A 22,142-nucleotide genomic window follows, 5' to 3' on the forward strand; every position below is an offset into this window, starting at 1 on the left:
ACCGTCATCCCGAATGACAAAGTTCTCTTCTTTGATTTGATGAAAACGGGGGGGGGGGGGGGGGGCTACGCCATTTTTGTGGCAATTATGAACTGCGTAATGCCACCAACATGGCGTAGACCAGCGTTTCCCAAACTTTTGGCGGTGACGGACCCCCGGTAGCGATGAGAACCAATTCACGGACCCCCCCCCCCCCCCACACACACACACAAATATACCGGGATACACGCTGTGTACACTGCATTGCAGACCGCGTTTAATATGCGCGACAGGGTATAACAAGGAACGAAATTACATTTGTACAAACATAAACATGGTCAAGTGACTGTCTCAGACTGTCTCTGACAACTCTCAAGATTGATAATACCAAACTGAGGTATCATCTATAGTGCCACCATCGCTGCAAGAGGTCCGCAGGCTGCCAATTATAAATGCGCTAAACACAGGAACACTCTCAGTCAGTTCGAACTCGAAGCGAAACGATATGGCGCACTGTATTTCCCATGCTAGCCAGTGCATAACCAGCAACCTTGTCAGCTGCTGCGTGCTTTCGATACAGCTTCAGAAACGATTCCGGACTGGTTTCTTCTTCTTGTTTGTATGTGTATGACGTGCACAAACGTGCATTGCAGGACTTTTCTATCAGAAATTAGAAGCTAGCCGTTGAAGCATGCTTGTAGCAATTTTGGAACTTCTGGGTGTTTGGAAATCGGGCAGCATGTACGAGCGCGTGTTTGAGGGGACGAAAATCCTCACTGAAATGTGAGAGACGGTCGCGGACCCCCACAGACACTCTCGCGGACCCCCAGGGGTCCGCGGACCACACTTTGGGAAACACTGGCGTAGACCCCCGTTTTCAGCAAATCAGGTGAAAGAATGAGGTCACTCGGGATGATGGTTAGCAAGCTATGTGGTGAAGTTCCCTTTCACGGAAAGACGCTCAAAAATTCGCATCGTCGTCTGCTTTTTCCAGGAGTCTGGACTCACAGTTTTGGCGCGCAGGTCCAACGCTTTGTGATATAAAAAGCGGCGAACATGCTCTCTCGCGCAGTTTTCTTGCAACTTCGACGCGTGACTTCTCTGGATATAGATAAACCTCATTGCTATACTTGGCATCAGTTTGCTCAGATTTTAATGCTCTATTTCATTTTATGTATCTATCATGCGTGTACCTCCTACAGGTATCTGCTGAAACTGGAAAACGTTGAGGAATTTTACGAAAACAACAAGGATTTTGCGCGTCCGGTTCTCGAAAAGGTCCCTTTTTATTTCAATTATATTTCGCCAGCACACCGCCCGATGTCCGACCTTTCCTCTGGTGAAAAAAAGGAAAAAAGAAAAGCTGCAAAAGCTGGACACTGTCGGTGAGCGCATTAAAACGAGGCCCTACTCTGCGCGCGTCCTGGGCGGACTTCTAAGGGAACATAACTTAAAACATAACTTCACCGCATAGCACGACCCTAGTCGACCATCATCCCGGATTACATCGTTCACTTCCATGATTTGTTGAAAACAAGAGGCGTACACCCTTGTGTGACACTTTTGCAGTTAACATATTTGGCACCAAAAGTGCAATGTGCAATGGTCATTTATGTGCAATCTTCTGTAATCTTCTGTGCAATCTTCGCCATTCTATGCAAATCATTCTGTGCAATGGTCGGCCTTCATCGTGTTAATTGCGTTCTTAAAAAAGATGGTGGTGGTTGTGGTGGTGACGAAACCGGCATGCCGTTGTTGGCCCCAGAACAACAGAACGACACCACATAGCACGCTGAAGGCAAACCATTGCGCAGAATGATACCGTTATCACTCTTGATTTGTGGGAAAGCGTGGAGTGTACGCCATTTGGTGACTATTAACGTCAGGGCATAAGTGTCACAAAAAGGGGTACGCCTCACGTCCCCTGAACTAATCAGGGGAGAAAACGATGTCATTCGGAATTATGGCACAGGGTAGGAGAGTGCCGGTTCCCAAGCAGAACAACATCTTGGCCCAATATTGGACCAATATTGACAATGCCGGCCCAATATTGGTCCAAGGTTGGTGGAATATTGGGCTAATATCGCCAATATTGGTCCAATGTTGTTCCAATATAGGACCAATATCAATCCAAGGTTGGTCCAATATTGAGCTAATATCGCCAATATTGGTCCAATGTTGGTCCAATATAGGGCAAATATCACCAATATTGGGCTAATATCGTCAATATCGCACCAAGATGTTGTGCTGCTTGGGTCAGGTTAGGTTAGGTTAGGATATAGGGTATAGGATGGAGTTTTGTTGTAGGGGTGTATTTGTAAGGTTTCGTACTGCGAAATGGAAATCTATTACGGTATTTAATTAAATGACATTCATGGATTTCGTCCGTTCGTTCGCTCAACTGAATGCGGGTCATTAGCGGACTTCACTTGCGCCGAGAAATTGGGAAAATTGAACAAACAGTTTGCAGCTCCGATGAAATAAGACCAGCTCCGAAGTTACGTCTCGAAGCAGATATTCGTGAGTGGAATAATGCGTCTCTTCCACGTGCGGCTGGACGCCCCGCACCAGCACACACGCGCACATGCAAGTGTCGCATTAACGTAGTTGTAGTTGTGACCAATGAAACACAGAAGGGCGAACCCAACGCTTCGATCTCACTCTGCCCGGTTGCACATTACGAGCAGCACCTGATGAGAAGGCACCGTCGGTGGGAACCACACCCTCCGACTGCCAATCAGAAATTCTATATTCACACACTACACGTTTGTGACCGTCTCATCGAGTGATCAAGCTTTGCTCATACTTGTGCATACGTGAAGACGTTCGAGATACGGTAGAATAAAAGTTCGAGATCAGAAAAGTTCGAAATAAGAAAAATTCGAAATGAGAAAATTCGAAAGGATCGTGGATTTGGGTAAATCATTTTTATTCTATTTATTTTTTCTGGAAAAAAGAGGAGCGTTACGTCGGCGTGGCAAGTTTATTGTTCAATTCGGAAAATTCTATTTCTTACGACGGGAAATTCGTTACTGTTCGCGTAGGTGATGGCAAGAGTTCACCGAACATATAGGTACCGTTGACACCATACTTTTCAGGCAAGTACATTTTTCTTAGGGGGTAATTATTAAACTTTATGAACACGCATATTTTTAAATAAAATCTTGCGACACGCTAGGTGAAACCACCCTGTACACAGAAATGATGACGATGATGATGTGGGACTGTTGTCCGCCATCAACGGCTCGCGTATACCGCCTCTTATTCGGGCCAAAAATGTGTATGGCTCTCCGAGCGCTTCTGTGGATTGGATTGGATTGGAAAAAGAAAGAAAAATATGGAGAGGTTAGTCCCGACCCAGTCAGAACGGGCGCTTCTGTCATTCCAAGCTTCCAAGGTTTTCTTCGAGTTGGAAATCATCGCAGAAATCAAACATTAAATTCTCAGATACCCTTCCCGCGAATGACCCGGCGTTGTCGTCGACGTCGTTTCTAGAGAACAGTCTTTTTTTTTTTTTTTTTCATCGCCTAAAGGCAGCTCCAGGGTGGAGATCTCCACAAAATAGTCCGCCTCTGCCGTAAGCATTTCCAGCAATGCAGCCCTGTGGCTTATTCGCCTGTGCTGACGATATCTTGAATATTTGGTAGATAGGTTATTCGATTACCACCTTCTGCAAGACAGCCAAGACGGGAGACATCTTCCGATGGAGTTTGCCCGAGGGGAAGCTATGCAGTGGGTGACACGACCTCGCTTGGAAAGATTAAATGTTTGTTTCTCGCACGGCGTCAGAATGTTTGCTTTGTGAATTCATCGTAAGCAGGACCACTCGGATAAATTCAAAACGGATTTTGCCTCTGACATATGGATATCGCGTCCTTGAGACTGAACACGCGGGGTAGGCATTAAACGCTTCAGCCTCTATATAGCCCGTTGTGTTGAACCCTAAAGGAATGCTTCATTCGTCAGATCACGCCTGGTCTCTTGTATTTATTCTCTTTGGTTCGAAGTTGGAATTGTTAGAATATATCCGACATTCGTGAAACCCAGACGAGAGGGGATGTTGCATTGGGTACCTAGTTTGTTAATCCACGATCTCGCCAAAGTGAGGCCTTTCGCGACATAAAAACCTAGATTGATATTAATAATAACATTGGTACAGCTTGGGACAAATGTTTAGGGAACACTGGGGGTGTCGCATTTCTCCGTTGGAGTAACACGTTAGCAGCAAACCGATGCGGAAATACATACTAAGAAGTGGAGAGAATAGCCGGCCGCCCGTTTCTCATTCGAACTCTTCCTGACACCTAGCAGGCGGCCGCTCCTTTCAAGAAATACGCCAGTGCCGCGTTCCGTAAACTTTTGTCCCAAGCTGTACTCGTAGTATTAGTATTAGAGTTATTAATCCAGGATTTTATACCGCGAGCGGAGAGCCACTTTGACAGGAGCGTGGATTAACACCCAACAACCTCCTGAGAGGTGGCACGAGAGAAATTGAAGAAACAATGACACAATGCCCTCTCGTGATAATCACTCTAAATCACGTCAAGTGTCCCACCACTGGATCAGCAACCTTCTCAGGATCTGCGCATTAAAAAAAAAAAAAGCGACTTTGGGCAGAATTTAGAGACATATCACACACCAAAATGTAAAATCTTCAGCTTCTTCACTTTCTCTTTTATTTTTTTATTTTTTCTTCTAACGATATCTCGGGGGCAAAGATGACAAGCTCTTAGGGTATTCCTTATCGCTTCATGCACTCTCAAGAACCCGCCACACACGTGTTGATAACTTACTCTAAGCGAATACGCAGACGTCACTCTGCCTATACTAATTGGAATGTATTACTGCTTGGTACCAGGATGAGCACCGGTTCCCCTCATTGAATAAAGCTTGTCCAGAGAGCAGTTCGCAGAGAGCAGAAATCCCCCGCTCAATGGGTAGAAAGTGGCCTGCTAATGCACTCCAAATTAGTTTCCCAAACGAGGAATTATGCCCGGCTCATTACAGACATCACGCTGCCTCTTCGTGTCAGAACTGCGCACGTACGTCACGGGAAAGTATGCAATCAGTCACTCTGCAATGACGATGTAGATGCACGATTCCCTAAAATTAACATCTTGGCGTATTTCTTTTTACGGCTAAGCACGCGATTTGATTACCTTGCGCTGCCCAGAGGCGTGGTCGCTTGGTTGTGGTGGTAGCACAAAGGTCGTGCTGAAGACTCACTCACTCACGCGCACAAGCATTCGCCTATAAAGTTTCAGCTCGTGAATAAAACACTTCGTAAAGCATGGTTTTCAATGAAACATCATATAAGTATCACGCTTAACTGTGCTCTATGATAAATTACGTTACCAGCTAACAAATTACCACATTAAGACTACGACCCGTTTTACGGTTACTCCAGCTTATTTATTTACTTCTCTGCCACGAATGAAGGCACCGTCATGTTCCGACAGTCTGTTTGGCGAAGTTCTGTTTTGTTCATTCTAGTCCATTCTGTTCATGCATCCCACGTAAAGCCTGTAGTTAGCAGCTATAGAACTTGAGCGTGCCTCGCGCATATCACGGTCGTAAGCATTGAAAGCTCGTCAATTTCACGCCCAACGATCAAAGGAACGGCATAACGCAGAAGGCTATTGAACATAAAGGCGTAGGAAGCCTTATTACAGACTACGAAGTTTGCTGTCCTTTCTTCGACTACACAACGAGGTAGCATTAACGTGTTCCTCTCCAAGCTCATTCATTACTGCATGATCCACAGAGGGAAAGCTCCTACTTGGAGAAGCACGACGAAAACATGGCAAAAAAAGAAAGAAAGGAATGAAACGAATGAAACAAAAACAAAGCGGTGCTGCGAGCTCATATGTTCGGAGTGAAGAATCGTAGTTATACACATCGGGGAACTGCGTGGATGCGCAAACAGGGCCGATCTGCGTTGAGCTAATTATGCTTTATGAATCTCCAAGTAGATCGTTGTGCACACAGAGAGTGGTGCACGCAACAGGAAGGGGAAGGCAGAGTCGACAGGAAATAAATGACTCCGCACGATGTAGGAAGAGATTCTTTTTAAGAGTACCTTCGTCCGCGGATCGATGTAGGTGCAGATCGATGGCGATGTTATCAGAAGGATATACGTTACCAGTAGACCATAAAAAAAGAAAGAAAGAAAAAAAAACACCTCGTGGTGGTATAGTGGTCGAGAGTACGGCGCCGAGACTCGGAGGTGACGTGGGTTCGACTCCCTGCACCTCCTGAGGTTTTCCCTGTAGACTTTTACAATGTCGGCCCCATAGGACGCATGCTAAGCCTCTGTTCCCACTCGATCCTGTAGTCTTGTCTGTCAGACGTCTGTGCGTCGCTCATAGCCACAGTTGCTTCGTGGCGCTAACAAGGAATTTAAAAAATAAAAGAAATGAATAAAACTTTTTTTTTTGTTACGCATTCTATCACTCACGAATACGCGCGAAATTGCCTGCATTCACAAAAGTAACGGCGTCCGTAATTGTTTTTGGTTGGAAAGAAAGAAAAAGAAAAAACGCTGGCAGGATTTTGTTCCGGGAATCTTCGAGCAAAATGATGTTTCTATAAGTAGCGTATCTTCAGTTCGCGACAAAGGAGAAAGACGCAAGAAGAAAACGATAGACTATAGTAATGGATTCCGGGTGAAAATTTCAGATTCGTTCAGGAATCTGATCAGATGAATGTGACAGAAAAAAAAAAATATATATATATATATAAGCACGCACACACAGTGTACGATGTACTTCATATACGAAAGCTGGTGATTAAGTGATTCATTGGTGCTCCGTCCACCTCTCTCATGTATTTCTACTTATGCTTGAAGGAGCAGTAAAAACTATCTCCATAGTTTCTTTTTTTTTTTACTGAGATAAATAACATGCGTCCTTTTACAAGAACGATTATTATAGCTGCCCTGTAGCGCGAGCGAGAAGTCATTTTGATCTTGCACACCCTCTAGACTCATCGCAACTTCTTCAGGGAGCTCGAAAGTGAACGTGTGAAGGCGACGTCAGTCCATGACGTATGGAGCAGGCCGCAAATAGCACTGCGCCGCGTCCGTAGCAGGCTAATTTTTCTTAAGTTTTCCCTGCACCCTTAAAAATGGACTTCACCGCATAACACGCGCTCCTAGCCAACCATAACCGCGGATGATGTCGTTATCGGCCCTTGTTACGCAGAAGCGGGGCGACGTGGGTGCCGTACAAGATAGCGTCTTTAAGCTTCGAGGGTTACCGTGCCCCGGAGGATAACAACGGAAGGAATCCGTGCTTCAGCGATAGCAGAGAAGGTTTCCGTGGTCTTCGGGACTCCCAAGCAAGTGCACAGGCTACGAGGTTGAAGATTAAGCAGCTGCCGTTCCTTGGAGGCGGAAATACCGTACAACATAAGCAAGCAGAGGCGTAAAGTGCCCTTAATAAGAAAGTTGTGTGTACTTGGAGGAGGTCGGTGCAAGAAGGACCCCAAGAGGATCCACAGTGGCGGCGTAGTACGTTACTGTAAGAGCCTGTGGTGGCACACAGGGCAGTAATCTGTCGAGACCATGTTAGTCCCCAATCAATGATGACGCCGAGGTACTTGTAACAGGGAACAAAGGTAATCTTGATCCTGCCAAGAAGAAGGGGTAGCTGCAGAACGAGCGCCGCGTGAATGCCAGAGCCACGGTTCTGGTTGGCGATACCGACATCCCTTGATCAGCGAGATATGATACAGCAGCGTCCAGAGCAGATTGGAGGCGGCGTTATATGGTATCCCGCCGCACTGCAGAAGTCCATATGCAAATATCATCTGCATATATGGTGATGTCGGTATGGTTAGGAAGTCTAAAGGGCAGGTGCGCCATAATGACATTTAACAAGAGGGGACTCAGAACACTGCCCCGTGGAACACCGCGGCACACAGGGTATACATAGCACTATCGCCCTCTCGCGTACGGACAAACAAGGATCTGTCCGAAAGAAAATCGAGTAGCCATGAGAGTGCGCAGCCACTCAGTCCGCCTTCCTGAAACGATTCAGCTACAACGCTGTGAAGAACGCTGTCGGGGGCTTTTGCGACGTCAAGAAAGAGGATAGCACTGAGGAGTCCTTCCGACCTCGTTTGTTGCACAGAGGAAACGAGGGCTATCACATTATCGATAGCTGATCATCCTTGGCAGAATCCGACCATTACCTCAGGGTAGTATTGTATGGTTTCGAATTACCGGTCGAGCCTGCGTGCACCATGCGCACAATAACCTTGCCAACACAACTGGTGAGAGGGACTGGACGAAAGGCGTCCAGAGCGTGCGGTGATTTGCAAGGCTTCAAGAGAGGCACCACCATATCAAGATTCCCATCACTTGGGAGTACTCCATCTCGCCAGCAACAGGGCTTCACCCCACAACACGGAGAAGGCGCATAGCCCGGAATGGTACCGTTATCCCTCCTGATTTTTAGAAAGCGTGGAGCGTGTGCCCAATTGTGATAATTAACATACACTCTTAAAAATGAACTTCACCACATAGCAAGCTCCTAGCCAACCATTATCTCGAATGATATCGTTATCTGATATCGTTATCTGATTTGTTGAAAACGGGAGGCGTACGCCTTTTTTGGGACACTTATGCTGTTCATAATTGTCACAGAAAAGGCGTACGCCTCCCGTTTTCTACAAATCAGGGCAGATAACGATATCATTTGAGATGATGGTTAGTTAGGAGCATGCTATGCGGTGAAGTTCATTTTTAAGAGTGTAGGTGCGTGCGTGTTCAAAAAAAGAAAGAAAAAAGAAAACACGCATCCCGTTTTTATTCTTGTGATTCAGGAAGATGGTTGGCTAGGAGCGTAACGTGCGGTGAAGATGGGTTTTAAAAGTGTATGGTAATTGTCACAAAAAGACGTAGGCCCCGCGCTTAGGGTAATCGCTTCCGGTTCGAAGAGAGAGGGGGCGTACGCCTTTTTGTGTCAATTTGGATCTATGATAATCTCTTCGAATCAGAGGCGATAACCCTATCATTCGTGGCAATGGTTGGCGCCCACTGCGTGCTATGCGGTGAAGTTCTGTTTTAAGAGTGTAGGATGCAGCAGCTTAAGCGGTGAAACGCCCCAAACCATCGTAGCCATATGTATTTCTCCTTGTTGTTGTTTATCACAAAACGAACAGCGTGCTCCCTACTTGACAACGTCCAATCAAATCTGGTACCGCGTAGAGATAAACTGTCGCATATCACAATAAAAAAACAGAACTTTACCACGTAGCACGCTCTTAGCCAATCACGATCCCGAATGACATCGTTCTGTCCCCTGATTGGTTAAAAGCGGGAGGCGTGCGCCTTTTTGGAACACTTATGCAGTTCCAAAAAAGGCGTACGCCCTGCGTTTTCCCCAAATCGGGAGTGATAAAGGTATCATTCTGTGCAGTGGGTGGCCGTCACCGTGCTATGTGGTGAGGTTCTGTTTTTAGAGTGCATGTACGGGAAACCTGACAAAACGTCTCGCAAGTTTAAAGTTACGACGGACTACACGAGCAAATCGCATTCGCATAACCTTTCATTGCAAAGAAAAAAAAAGTTTATTTTTAGAATCTCACCGTTAGAGAACTTCTTTCCTGCCATCTAATTCCAGCCCATTCCTTTTCGTGGTCGCCTCATCCTCGAATAAAACAGTATAAGGGAAATCGATTGCACGCGCTTCCTGGCTATAGCTCACTGCAACGCACGGTCGCCGAGAGAGAGAGAGAGAGAGAGAGAGAGAGAGAGAGACAGAGACAGAGAGTTCGGCATCTGCAACAAACACAGGCCGCAAACGAGATCGCGCAACTATAACAGAACAAGCGTTGCTCCTAAGTAACTAAATACTCTTAAGAAAGACCTTTGTTGAAGAAGTAAAAAAAAGGAAGGTAAATGTTAATATTCAATAAAGAGCGACTGCTTGTTAGTGAATGCCGTTATGAAGAAATGCGCGTCTAATTGAAGCTTGGAAACGCATTAACCTTAGAGAGGCGTCTTTTTGTAATATCTCGCTCTTCTGGAAAGGAACCCACTCGCAAATTGCGTTTTGTCGTTTAGTTTTTATTTATTTGTACTCGACCTGCGTCAGTGGCAGCTACTTCGCTAACATATAAACATGATGATCATTATCTGTTCACTAGCTGGCAGGTAGCGGTGCTTTTGTGCGCGATGCTGATTTCGAGAAATTAATTGCCTTAGTAACGCCTTGTCCCTTCTTTAGCGCGCCACGCTAGTTTGATTTGAAGGAGAATGAAGAATCGCAACGAAATCGAGAGGAGGAACCGCATGTAGAGTGATGAAGAAGGCGTGCGTACTGAAATTTCCTGCTGTAGTACTCTTGTATACAATAATAATTCGTATATGCTGGCAAAGATACAAAAGTAAATCGATCAAAAATATCTGAGTAAGGATAGCTGCAAGGGAAGTTTTACACGCGATTCAGCGTTTTTGATTACGTATCACTCTTTAGATAAGCACTCTGATGGAGAAGGAGAAAGATGAGACTGTTTAAAACTGTACCAAAATGATATTTTGAATGCCATTTTGAATATTTGAACCTGACCAGTATCCGTTCACTTTTTTTATGTTCGCCCTCGTTTCTTTTTCTCTCTTTTTTAAGAAGTGTGTGGCTAACATGTTAATCGAATCTATATTCTTCTTTTTTTTATCTTCCTATTTGAACCCAAGACCTTGTTGCGTTCCAAGCGGCGGATTTATTTTCCAGGCTAGCTATTACGAACCTCCCAAGAAGGATAACGATCTAATCAGGAGCTTTCCGCAGTAATTATTTTAGACCTCCCGGCGTGTAAAAAGGGTGTTGAAAGACCTTCGCTTTTTTTTCCTTTTTTTTTTTTTTCATTTCCCAGGCTCAACGGAAAGGTATTTGCGCCACACTCTGAAGCAGTATTTCAACAGGAATGCGCTCTGTGCGCTCGTTTTCTATTGAATACGCCCGCTGAAATGGTGTTTTTTTGCGGTACAAACTGCTTAGAAGCGTGTTTTACGAGACGTCCTTCTGTACACTCTTAAAAACTGAACTTCACCGCATAAGACGTTCATATAGACCATTGTCATTCCAAATGACATCGTTCCCTCCCCCTGATTCGTTAAAAACGCGGCGCACACGCCTCTCTGTGACATTTTTGCATGTTAATTGTCACAAAAAGGTGTACGTCCCGCACTTTCCTCAAATCGCGAGTGATAACGGCGTCATGCGGGACAGGGATTGGCCTTCATCGTGTTACGCTGTGAAGTCTAGCTTTAAAGGCCCAGTACGCTCATTGCCCCAGGGCGTCAGTCGTGACGTTGCCCACCACTGGGAGGCCGACGGCGGCGATCCCTTTCACCAGCAGCGCCACCACCACCTTAGCTTTAAAGACATTGGAAGCTTGAACCATTGCTTCCAGCACCGCCATGTCGGAGATTTCTAGCTAATGCGAAAAGAACTTGGTCGAATTTATCCGCAGTCGTATACACTGCGGTACGTGCACCATGTCGCAGGCAGACAACCCTGACGTTTAATACCCCTGACACACGGGCACATTCAGGACATCTTATCTCAAGGCCTTTTGGGAATTCCACAATTGAAATAGAAAACATTCACGCAGCACTGTTTCGCGCTCTCTGCGGCATCGAACTTGTTGCCCTATCTAATAAAACAGTTGAGATAAAAGGCCCTAAATGTGTGACAAGGGTGGCCCGTGTGACAAGGGTATAAGTGTACACAAATTACGCTACCTATTCAGCTTTAAAAGCTGCGCATGCGCTGTTGGAACTTTGCCGCATAATACGATGAAGCTCAAGCGTTGCCCAAAATGATATAGCCCCGTTCTCAATACTGATTTGTGGAATGTCCGGAGCGCGCGCCTTTTTATTTTTTATTTTTTGTGGAAATTAAAAGCATCGTAAATATCTCGGAAAATTTATCTATTCGATAAGGCTGAGCCTCAGAGCACTAATGACGGCATATTTTTCGTCCTAATTGCATTCATAATTTTTTATAGAAAATGTAAATAAAAAATATAAAAAATACGGGGGACACTGTGTCGAAGTTGTCGTCAACTTCACCCTGCTCGTCAGGTGATGGTCATGTGATAAAGAAAAAAAATGGGGATGCGGCGGCGAAGTTACGTTGGTTGCGAAATAACACTATCAGCCTGAAATGAAAAAAAAAAGTCGGCTACGTGCGTAGGCTATGTAGTCATTAGGAACCTCAAATCATTTTCCTGCACATATATCACTGTTGCCTAACGAAATCAGGATTATTTTCCGCCAGGCTCTTTTACCGTACGGTGCCTGAATAGGGTGCTACTGTTCAAGCACCCTATTTTACCGCCATTTTCCTAGCAAGCTACAAATATTAGGGGTGCTCTCTCGCACGTACAATTGCTGAGCTGGGTTTACGAGCAGCAAGCTGTTAAACTATGCAAGGAATATTGTCTAGTGCTTTATGGTACTCTTAACCTACATGCCCAAGTGTCACATAAAGACGTGCACGTCCCGTCTTCAAAAAATCAGAGGAGAAGACTATGTCATTCGCGATAATGAGTGGCTAGCTAGCAGTGTCTTATGAGATGACGTTCCGTGTTAAAGAGTGTGGTGTGAGACTCACACCGCAAATGTGTGTGACGCGAGACAATATATTTACACCCGAAACATTAAAAAAATAAAAATAAAACATGGTCGATCCATTGGTGGATCCGACGGAAATGCCTTAGCATTAAAGCTTGAAAACCCTGTAGGGACTCCCCTTCACAAAGTTTCACAAGCCTTCAGCGGCCCTTCGCAAACGCTACACAACCCTTCACACGACCCTTCACAACGCTAACGCAAGACAGCGTTCGCAGCCAAACCCTTTCGGGCTTCCTCCGATTCAGCTTGGCGGCGCCGTCTCGCAGCGTCAGCGTCAGCCTTCTTTCGCCGCCGCTTGCTTGCTTGCTTAGTAGGGGGTGCTCCTTCACACAGCTTTCATAACCCATGGCGCGCCCACGCCAGATACGTCCGAACCAGTCGACCACCACAGCTGCACCGCCGACGCGCCGGCGCCACGTCTAGCCCCTCTCATTCCCTCTCCACTCACCGCGCATGCACGTTGCGCCGTGGCTACAGACAGATCACGCCGCGATTCTTGCCTAGCGATGACTCTAATGCTAACGCATTCAAACAACAGCAACATACTGTGATAGTCTCCCGCTGAGAGACCCAGACATCAAACCGTCTTCAAAGCCGCGTACGTAATCAGGCGCGAAGAACGCCGTTTGCGCTTCGTGCGTATCTGGGATGCGGGCTACAAGCTCGAATCAACAGCCCACAGTGACGCTCAACTCGTCGAACTGCGCCAGCTTCCGCGTCCTTCTTAAGTCCCTCGGAACACGTGTCTATGTATATTGGCGACTTTTTGAAAGCAAAGTAGGGCCGCGTCGACAAAAAAGGCAATTTCATCCGACGTGAACACCGTTTCCTTTCTGTTTCCTGCTTTCGTTGTACGGCCTTTGTGTGGGCAGCACGCGAGGTTCAACGACGAAGAGGGGGAAAAAATAATAATAAAAATCACCGAGCGCCACAGGAGAGAAGTCTAACAAGCTGCAAAGCAGAGGCAGTGCGTAGAAAAGGAGCAAAGTTGACAGAAAGCGGCCCAACACGAATCGAGAGTTTTAAGCCGTCCCTTTACATTCTGACGCAGACGCATTTTCTCGGTCGTTAGCTCACAACCGACGCCCTGCAAATAAAGGAGGCAGGGTGTTTGAAAAAAAAAAGAAGAGAAAGAAAAAAACAAGCGAAGAGAGGGGAACACGAATGCGTCCGCTTTCGTTTGGTTGGGTCGATTCGGGATTTACGAATTTGCGAAGCCGGTGCATGTTATAAAGGAGCGAGCGTTAAACGTGTTGTAACATTTTCCCCGAAGTTGTCCCAGACGAAAGGAAAAAGATACTTATTTGTATTCATGTGAACCGGGATACCATATAGAGAGATATTTTTTTACAGTGAAGCGGGCAATAGCAACACTACCCATAGATGCCAGGCATGATCGCTTAAATGACACGACGTAATCAGTTAAGAATCCCGCCGGTCACGACCACGCTAAACCAACACCACCTAGATAGAGAAAGCATGCTTACTCGTGACGTGACGTAACAATGACGTGACGTAACAACTAAGAGTCAGCCAATTAGGATCGTGTTTTCAACGGCCGTACCCATAGAGACGAGCCATCGTCAGCCGCATGGGCAGCCACTGTCGTCTGCAAGCAGTGAACGCCCTCGCGTACTAAATGGGAAAACAAAATAAAGCGCAAAACGGGCCCATATTTTTTCTCAAGGCTGATTTTCTGGAAAGCATGTTGCACTTTTAGTCCTTACAAGTTGAAATTTGCGAAGTTAGGTGCAATCATTTGCGAGTTCTTGAATTCGCGGAACGGCGAATTGCGGTAGCAGACGAATTCTGACTTTTCATGTCGACGCAGCGAAGGAGGGAGAGGGGGCAACAAGCAGGCCTTCTGTATCTAGGTGGCGTTGGCTAAAGCGGCCGTAGCTATGGAGACGAGCCACCATGAGCCGCATGGGCAGCCACGCGTAGCCACAGAAAGCCCGTGTTTGAAATCGTCAGCGGCAATTGGCTGAATCCTGACCCCCACATGTCTACGTAGCAAGGGGAGAAGAGGAAGAATCATGCAGGCTTTCCCTATCTAAGGCGTGGGAAAGGGGGGCATATGTTTATTAAGAAAAAAAAACGGGGCGTCTAAGGCTGGGTTGGTAACTGCGGCGTATAGGAAACCGACACCGTGAAAATTCTGAAACTCATCCGGCTCTGACGTCACTACTCTCAGCCAATGAGCCAACGCGAAAGAGGTCACATGCTTACGACAACCAATGGCAATGGGCGTTACTCTCGCTTCTCTGTCGTCAGACACGTTCGTGCGTTCGAGGGTTTGTATCTCGTTAAGCGCGACACGCGGAAGAAATTTCACTTTTTTCTTCAGTGCTGTGGTGCTCAGTACAATGTGTGCACGATATGATGAAGCACATTTATCAAAGTGTCACAACTCCTTTTACGGATGAAGAAAAGAGGGCGGACACAGAGAGAAAGCAACGGGAAGGGATGTGCCAACAGGCTTAGAAAAATTGGTCGCTGGGCTGGAAGAACTAACTTAAAACAGAAGAGAATAGATATCTCCGGTCATTTGCGCTGATGCTCTCGGTCTAATGAACAGCAAAAGGGAGTACGCACTGAGGTGTTCTCAAGAAGCTCACACTCGATGTCGTCGATGTCGTCGCCACCAGATATGCGAATTGCGCCGCTGTGTTTATGGATGCTCAACTTCACCGAAGGCAGTGGTTTACCCAGAATTTCGCCCTTGGGGGGATGTTGGGCTCCGCAAGGGGGCGTCTTATTTACATGCTTTTGACGAAATATTGCGCAATCTCACAAAATTTTATCCCCCGCAGATTTTGGGGGCGTGTTAGGGGGTGTGTAGGGGGGGGGGGAGTCTGGATAAATCACTGACCGAACGTACGTCACCCGCAGCGTTGGCACTTCTTTCCGCGTTGCTTGGGTATCGGCATTCTCATGGCACCTCGCCCGGTACATCTGCCGACGCAGTCGTTCTGCTTCAGCAGGCGTCTGGTTGCGAACCACGCCCCACTGTGTTTTCTATATTGATTCTAAAGCAGTTCTCCAGAGTAGGATAAATATAGGCATGCGCAATTAACTCAACAGTGACCAACAGGACTTTGCAAGATCGAGATCATACCATCATATTCCAGTGGAGTCCGGTCTACGGAATACCTGGCAATTGCGAGGACCATGCTGTGGCTTCGGATGCTCATCAGCACGACGTTATTAATGACTTCGATAAGCAGTCTGCGTGATAGATGACGGCATGCTGTTCGAAAGTGTTGAAGCTTCCAGGGTTGGCTATATAGGGAACTGCTTATACTCGACTGAATGCGCCAGTGGAAAACGTAGAAGAAACAGCACATCCGGTGCCGGAATTCAATTCCACTGCTTCGCTACCGTACGACGACCGTGGAATTACCTATTACGAGCTCTTTCTCTTTATGGCTTTATTCGGAGAGAACAACAGAGGTTGACCATGCTTGCCGATTTTCCCCTAGACAGTCCCAAACAACGTAAGCAGATTGAGTCAGCGCGGATTACGTTGGCTACTGCAGCGCAGACGGCGGATCCCGAGTTGATGACACAGCGTTGCCCATGTTTTTGGAAGTGATGTTCTTCACGTCTTGCGAAAACGCGTATTCTCAAATACAGCATGGCTGCGAACGTACTCGAGTACTGGTTATCAGCAAGAAACCCTCTCGTGATGCACTTTTCCAGACGGCGAGGCGCGATCTGTGCCTCCACCAATGCCACGTTGAGTAAACAGAGCCTGGTCGCATAAACGACGTTACGTGGTCATTATGTGTCCGCCAATCAAAACCGTGTTTTTGGCGGCAGTAAGTATGGAGAGGAACCGCCATCAGTTGCATGAACTGCCGCTGGTAGACATAGGAGGCCTCTGTTTGAAAGAGTTTGCGGTGGCTGACAGAAGCAGACTATAGTAGCGGGCCCTCTGTAGATGTGGCGATGCACACGCCCGCACCTCCGTGACGTAGACGAGGAATGCGTTCCTGTGGAACGTCTACGTCACACTGATGTCTTGCTCGCGCTCGCCAACGCGTGTCCTCTGTGATGGAAGGCGAGGGCGTTCTAGGATTGCGAGATTAGAACTGGCCTCATCGGTCCATAAATGATAGTCTCGCCGCGATAATTTTTGTCGCACCAGTAAGGCACAAGTAACCCACTGCTTCACAACAACAAGAACTTGGGTGTTTCATGTGGCCTTTCACCGTTCATTTAAACCGTGCTTAGCTCGCGGGACAAATAGGAAGCATCGGTAAAAGGAACGCATCTTCTACCCTGTATGCTTCGCGAACCCCACGGACCTTACCTGTCTGTCAGTATAGCACATACACAAATAGAGAAAAACGAGAAAGGGGGGGGGGGGCTGTTTCCTATCAATCTGACTGCCTGCCTGGCAGCATCTTGCTCGGGGGGATGCTGCGTCGTGGGCGGACTTCACAGGGGACTGTGCCGACATTTGTCTTAAAGTGTCCGAAGAAAACTCAGGGAAAACATACAGACAGAACAGCCGGCGCTCGGATTCGAACCCTGTCTCCTCCCTGAACGGGCCGCCTCCCGGACTTGACGTGGAATGCCATCAACTAACACACCACGAGAACTGGTGAAGAACGACGCCACCCAGAGGTTCGTCCGATTTATAATGATCGACCGCGCGGGGGAAGAGGTCGACGTGCCCCCTCTTCCACGTGTGTTTGCGCTCCGGTCCATGACACAAAAAAAGTCACCCGTGTTGTTCTTCCGCGTCACGAAACTTTCCCGTGTTTGCCCGGATGTGTGGGAGGAATATTTCGACGTGCCTGTCACGAATGCTATATGTGCAAGGATATAAGCAACGCGTCATACATAGCTTCAGCCCGCGCGTTGCTGGCTTCGAAAAATATTTTACTGGCTAATTAGTTGGTGACAGACACTTGCGCGTATTCCTCTAGAGAGGTGCTAGTTGCTTCTCTGATGCGCTGTAATTAGTTCTGGGCGTATTCTGTACCGCGCATACACGCATGGTGGGTTGCTGAAAGCAGCAAGGTTTCCTTTATTTTACTAATTTGTTAACTAACTAACTAACTACACACTTTTCTTTATTTCATGGATTTGGATTGGATTTGATTTCTTTTTATTGTGCGTTTTTCTTACACAATACTGAGATGCGAGTGTAGGAGGACCAGCGAGTTAATCTTGCTTATATGGTGAACGGCTTGTTATGGATGCATATTTTAGCTGATCGTTTGAACATGTTATAGCACTAATGTTCGACGCTGATTTCAAAATTCTTTCTTAAAAAGGGACTACGTTGGGGAACACAAACAGCTTCTATAGTCCCCATTGCTCCCCATTTTAGCCGACCCCGGAGTTTACTCCCCCACAATGTAAAAAGGCCCTAAATTTCGCACAACCTTCCGTGTATTTAGTCCCGAAAGGGACTAATAATTCTGGTAAGATAGCAAGCACTCTAAGAGGCCTAAGATTAGCCATTTTTTTTGGTTACAGTGAACACGAGTTTTCACAATACACAAGTGTATAGTAAAATTGCGAACCTCACATGGCGTTGCATTCCTGCTCGTTGCGGCTAGACGTACTTTTATCGGAGGAAAGGGGATCATTTTCAATCTGATCCAATACATTACAATCGAATCATACTACCCCAATGAGTATCGCCTGGTGCTCATAATAAATCAGGCTTGTAACTGTCTACTGAAGGTGACGCCGAAGAAAAGAAGTTGCGCATCGAATACGCTCTATTTTTCATGGTGCGCTTTGCTCAGTGTATCTAAAGTTGGCTGTGCACTTCTACACAGTGTGCAGTCTGTGAAAAGTTCGTGCAGAAATACGCTTGCTCCGTCTTAAACGTGTGCACTGACTGTTCCCACGGCCGCGGTACCAATTCGGAATGACACCAGCTATTTGGTTCCATGGTACAAGTTCTTCTTGAACTGCTTGCCCGACGAGGACGTTAACCTCAGTACTTGCCGGGCGAGGAAGTTCCAGCAGATCCGTTTCAAGATACGTGTTGCAATACATGCCCCACAATGTCTTGATAGACATTTGCTAGCCCCAGCACGTTATGCAGGCGATTTGACGATGATCGTTTTCTGTTGAGTGCCTCGGCGGACCTTCACGGAGCGCTGCAGCAACAGGGAGTTCTATAGTAGATGGACGACATTCACGAAAACAGTTCCGAGAACACGATACGCCGATCGCCTTAGTCCTTTGAAGTGGCAATGATAATTCGGGGCTCTACGCCCGAGACAACTGAGCGTTGAAGTGGCTGACATCACGTTGCTCAACACTTAAAAACAACAACACGCTCCTGATCTTGGATTCGAGTGTTCCCTTCGTGGTATCGTTTCCGTAGAGGACCTCTGGTGTAAAGAAAAGCTCTCTAATGTCGTCCCAGTTGTTTGTGTCACTCTGCTGCGGACAGCGTAAAACCTCCAAAGACGTACGTCATGTAGGGTAATGGAGGCCTGCAACGGTGTAGGTTTCAAATTACCACGTTTCGTTATAACGAATTGGTTATAACGAACAACAAACGTTAAAACGAATTCGATATTACGTTTCTCCGTTATAGACTACTTGTCCTTCTTTTCGTTCCTTGCAGCTAACGGGCAACGTACAGCCGAAGTACGCTGGGTTTTGTTCCCAATTTGTGTAGAGCCCACAGGGTTTATTTCCGCAGGCAGCACGGAAAATTCGATTTCTTCCAGAGCTCCCCATATAATGAACCCTTGAGCAGACAAAAATAAAACTTACGGCGTAGTATTAAATGCATAAAAGCTTATTTCATGGGCGCAGACTGTCGAGAAATGTTCATATTTTAAATCACGGCGAACCACTCCAGTTACCTCCGCTATTTTACGTCAATTTCTCGAACTTAATCTTACTGTAAATGCGAGACCGACCCACAGACAGGGTCTACGCCCGATGTTTTCTGCTTTTCATTTATGTCGTAGCAGCACATTATCAGCGAGTCTCGGTCGTTCAATGCACTCCACAACGTTTTCTCCGGGACTCAATCGAACAATTAAAGTTTGCCCGAAAGGCACGTACGTCCGAATTCTTCTTCGCTTTGCTTTCATTCCGTCGTTGGGACGCCCTGCACAATACCGTCGGTTCCTTCAGATCTCCGAGCGGCAAATAATCTTTTGAAGATCACAGCGGTGAAAGAAAGCCCAGACAGAGAATTTCCCAAGCAGTAAGAGTGTTCAACGGATGTCTGAATGTGAATGACGTATCGTCCGAACAGGAGAAAATTAAAATTGTGGGCTGTTTCAGAAAGGCTGTCTATGCAATGTCCCGTGAGGAACCCGACCACTATATTATTTATTTTGCTGCATTTACGCGCTCTTAAAAAAAAAACGGAGGGACGGTTACGCAATTGTAACGCGATTTTCAGCATTTTCAGATTTGCGCTGTGTGTGAATCAGTGCTTAATGGTTCTTATAATACAATGGTTGAAATGGTTCATCATCATACGAAGTCTGTCGGCCAATCCCGTCGTGCCTTTGTGGTGGTGGTGGTGAAAGGGCTTGCCGTTGTCGGCCTCACACAGGTGGGCAACGTCGCGGCTAACGCCCTTGGGGAATGTGCGCCCTGTGCCGACATATGTGTATGAGAGCGTCGCAGGAAAACCCAGGACAGCACAGCCGGCACCGGGATTCGAACCCAGGTACCTCCCAGTTTCGACGAGACATGGCCAGGCCAGCACGCTAACTACTGAGCCACGCGACTGTCTCTCTCTCTCTGAAAGAACGTTTTATTTCACAGTTACAGTTGAAGACGTAGATGTCATTTACAATGCAAGATGGGGCATGTGATTTAAGTGGATTAAGGATCACCGCTTGCACTATGTAGACAAGAAGATACGTGCTTTGTATTGAAGACCTGGTGTCGTGCCTTCGTAATGCCACCCCTCGCATAATACGCCGCCTCGCCCGTCCCAACCTACCCGGTCTCTCCGCTTTTCACGGTCCGGTTCCAGTCGTGTTTCCGCATGAGTGTGATAGATGAGCCTATTCTTTTCTCAAATGATAAAACTTACGTGTATGAGTTAAACCGCTTTATACTGCCGGTTGGACTATACACTCTGCGGGGGTCACGTGACGAGCGTTTTCTGCTGACGATCACGCTATCTCGCGTGGGTCTGCCCTTAACTGCTGACGCTGTAAAAGAGGACTTCACCGCGTAGCTCGCTGTGCGTCAACCATTGCCACAATGTTAAACATGAGGGGGGGGAGGTAATGGCAGGACCGGCTCGCCGTTGTTGGTCACACAGTAGTGGGCGTCGTCACGACTATAGCAAAAAAAAAAGAAAAAGACGGATGAAGGATAGAGCATGGCGGGTGGAGATGCGTGGAGAGTGCATGAGTTCGCCGGGGAGAGCAAAGTGACAATTATGAACAGCATAAGTGTGACAAAAAAGGCGTTCGCCTCCCGTTTCCAGAAAATCAGGGGAAAGAACGACGTCATTCGATATGATGGTTGACTAGGAGCGTGCTAGGCGGTGAAGTTCATTCCTAAGGGTGCACGAATGATAGGGTTATCGCTTCTGGTTCCAAGAGAGAGAGAGGGGGTACGCTTCTTTGTGTCAATTTGGATGCGTGATAATTGACCCAAGAAGACCCAAGAGTGGGGTACGCTCTTCACCTTCTCTCTTCGAATCAGAAGCCATAACCATGTCATTCCCAGCAATGGTTGGCACACAGCGTGCTATGCGGTGAAGTTCTGTTTTTAGCGTGCGTGCACGGTGTCACAGATTTGCGCATCTCTGAGTACTTCGGGGTACATCTGTGTATCACGTCCTCTCTCAGGGGCCTCTGTCAAGTCCTCCCATTCACGAAAGTGATAAATAAACTATTATTATTATTATTAGTAGTAGTAGTAGTAGTAGTAGTATTCGCCGGACAAATATCACCCCCTTTTGCAGTGTCCGTACCTACTTCTTTCCGTAATCATCATGTAGCATCCGACATTTTCGATCTTCGTCGAGGTGATTACGTTGGTCTACATCATCATCTCGCAGCTGCTAATTTTGAACCCATATTCAATGCCACTGATGCTGACAGTGCTGCTGTTTTATTTACAGATATTGTTCATTCGGGTATAAGTTCCTTGTCCCCACTCAGGCCATACATAATGTTCATAGATACTCTACCGGCAATTCACCGGCAATTCAAAAAGCATAACTCCGTAACACACTACATAATATTTGCTCACTACCGGACACTCTTTAAGCAGGCACAATCACGTGACTATGCTAATCGCATCAAATCCATTGAAATGGATCTCAAGAGTAATCCTAAACAATTTTGGAAACACGTGCGTCTTTCTGAAAATGAAATCAGTCTATACGCTTTGAACAGTAACAGCGGGTTATCTTCTAACCCAACCTCGATGTCTCAGCTCTTCGCTACACATTTTTCTTCGGTATATAAGCGCGGCAACGCACAGTCAATTGCGAATTCGAGCTCCGTGTCAAACGCATCTTATCACCTTCCTTGTATAGCGGTGTCCCACG

General features: G+C 46.7%; 1 protein-coding gene across 1 annotated transcript in view; it reads left to right on the forward strand.

Moving 5' to 3' along the window:
* The window catches only part of LOC135388190 (uncharacterized), a 215,675-nt gene that overhangs the window by 23,693 nt on the left and 169,840 nt on the right, over positions 1-22,142 (forward strand). The gene's annotated exons all lie outside the window — the stretch shown is intronic.

The sequence above is a fragment of the Ornithodoros turicata genome, chromosome 3, assembly GCF_037126465.1.
Source record: "Ornithodoros turicata isolate Travis chromosome 3, ASM3712646v1, whole genome shotgun sequence".
In the NCBI taxonomy this organism is placed as follows: Eukaryota; Metazoa; Arthropoda; class Arachnida; order Ixodida; family Argasidae; genus Ornithodoros; species Ornithodoros turicata.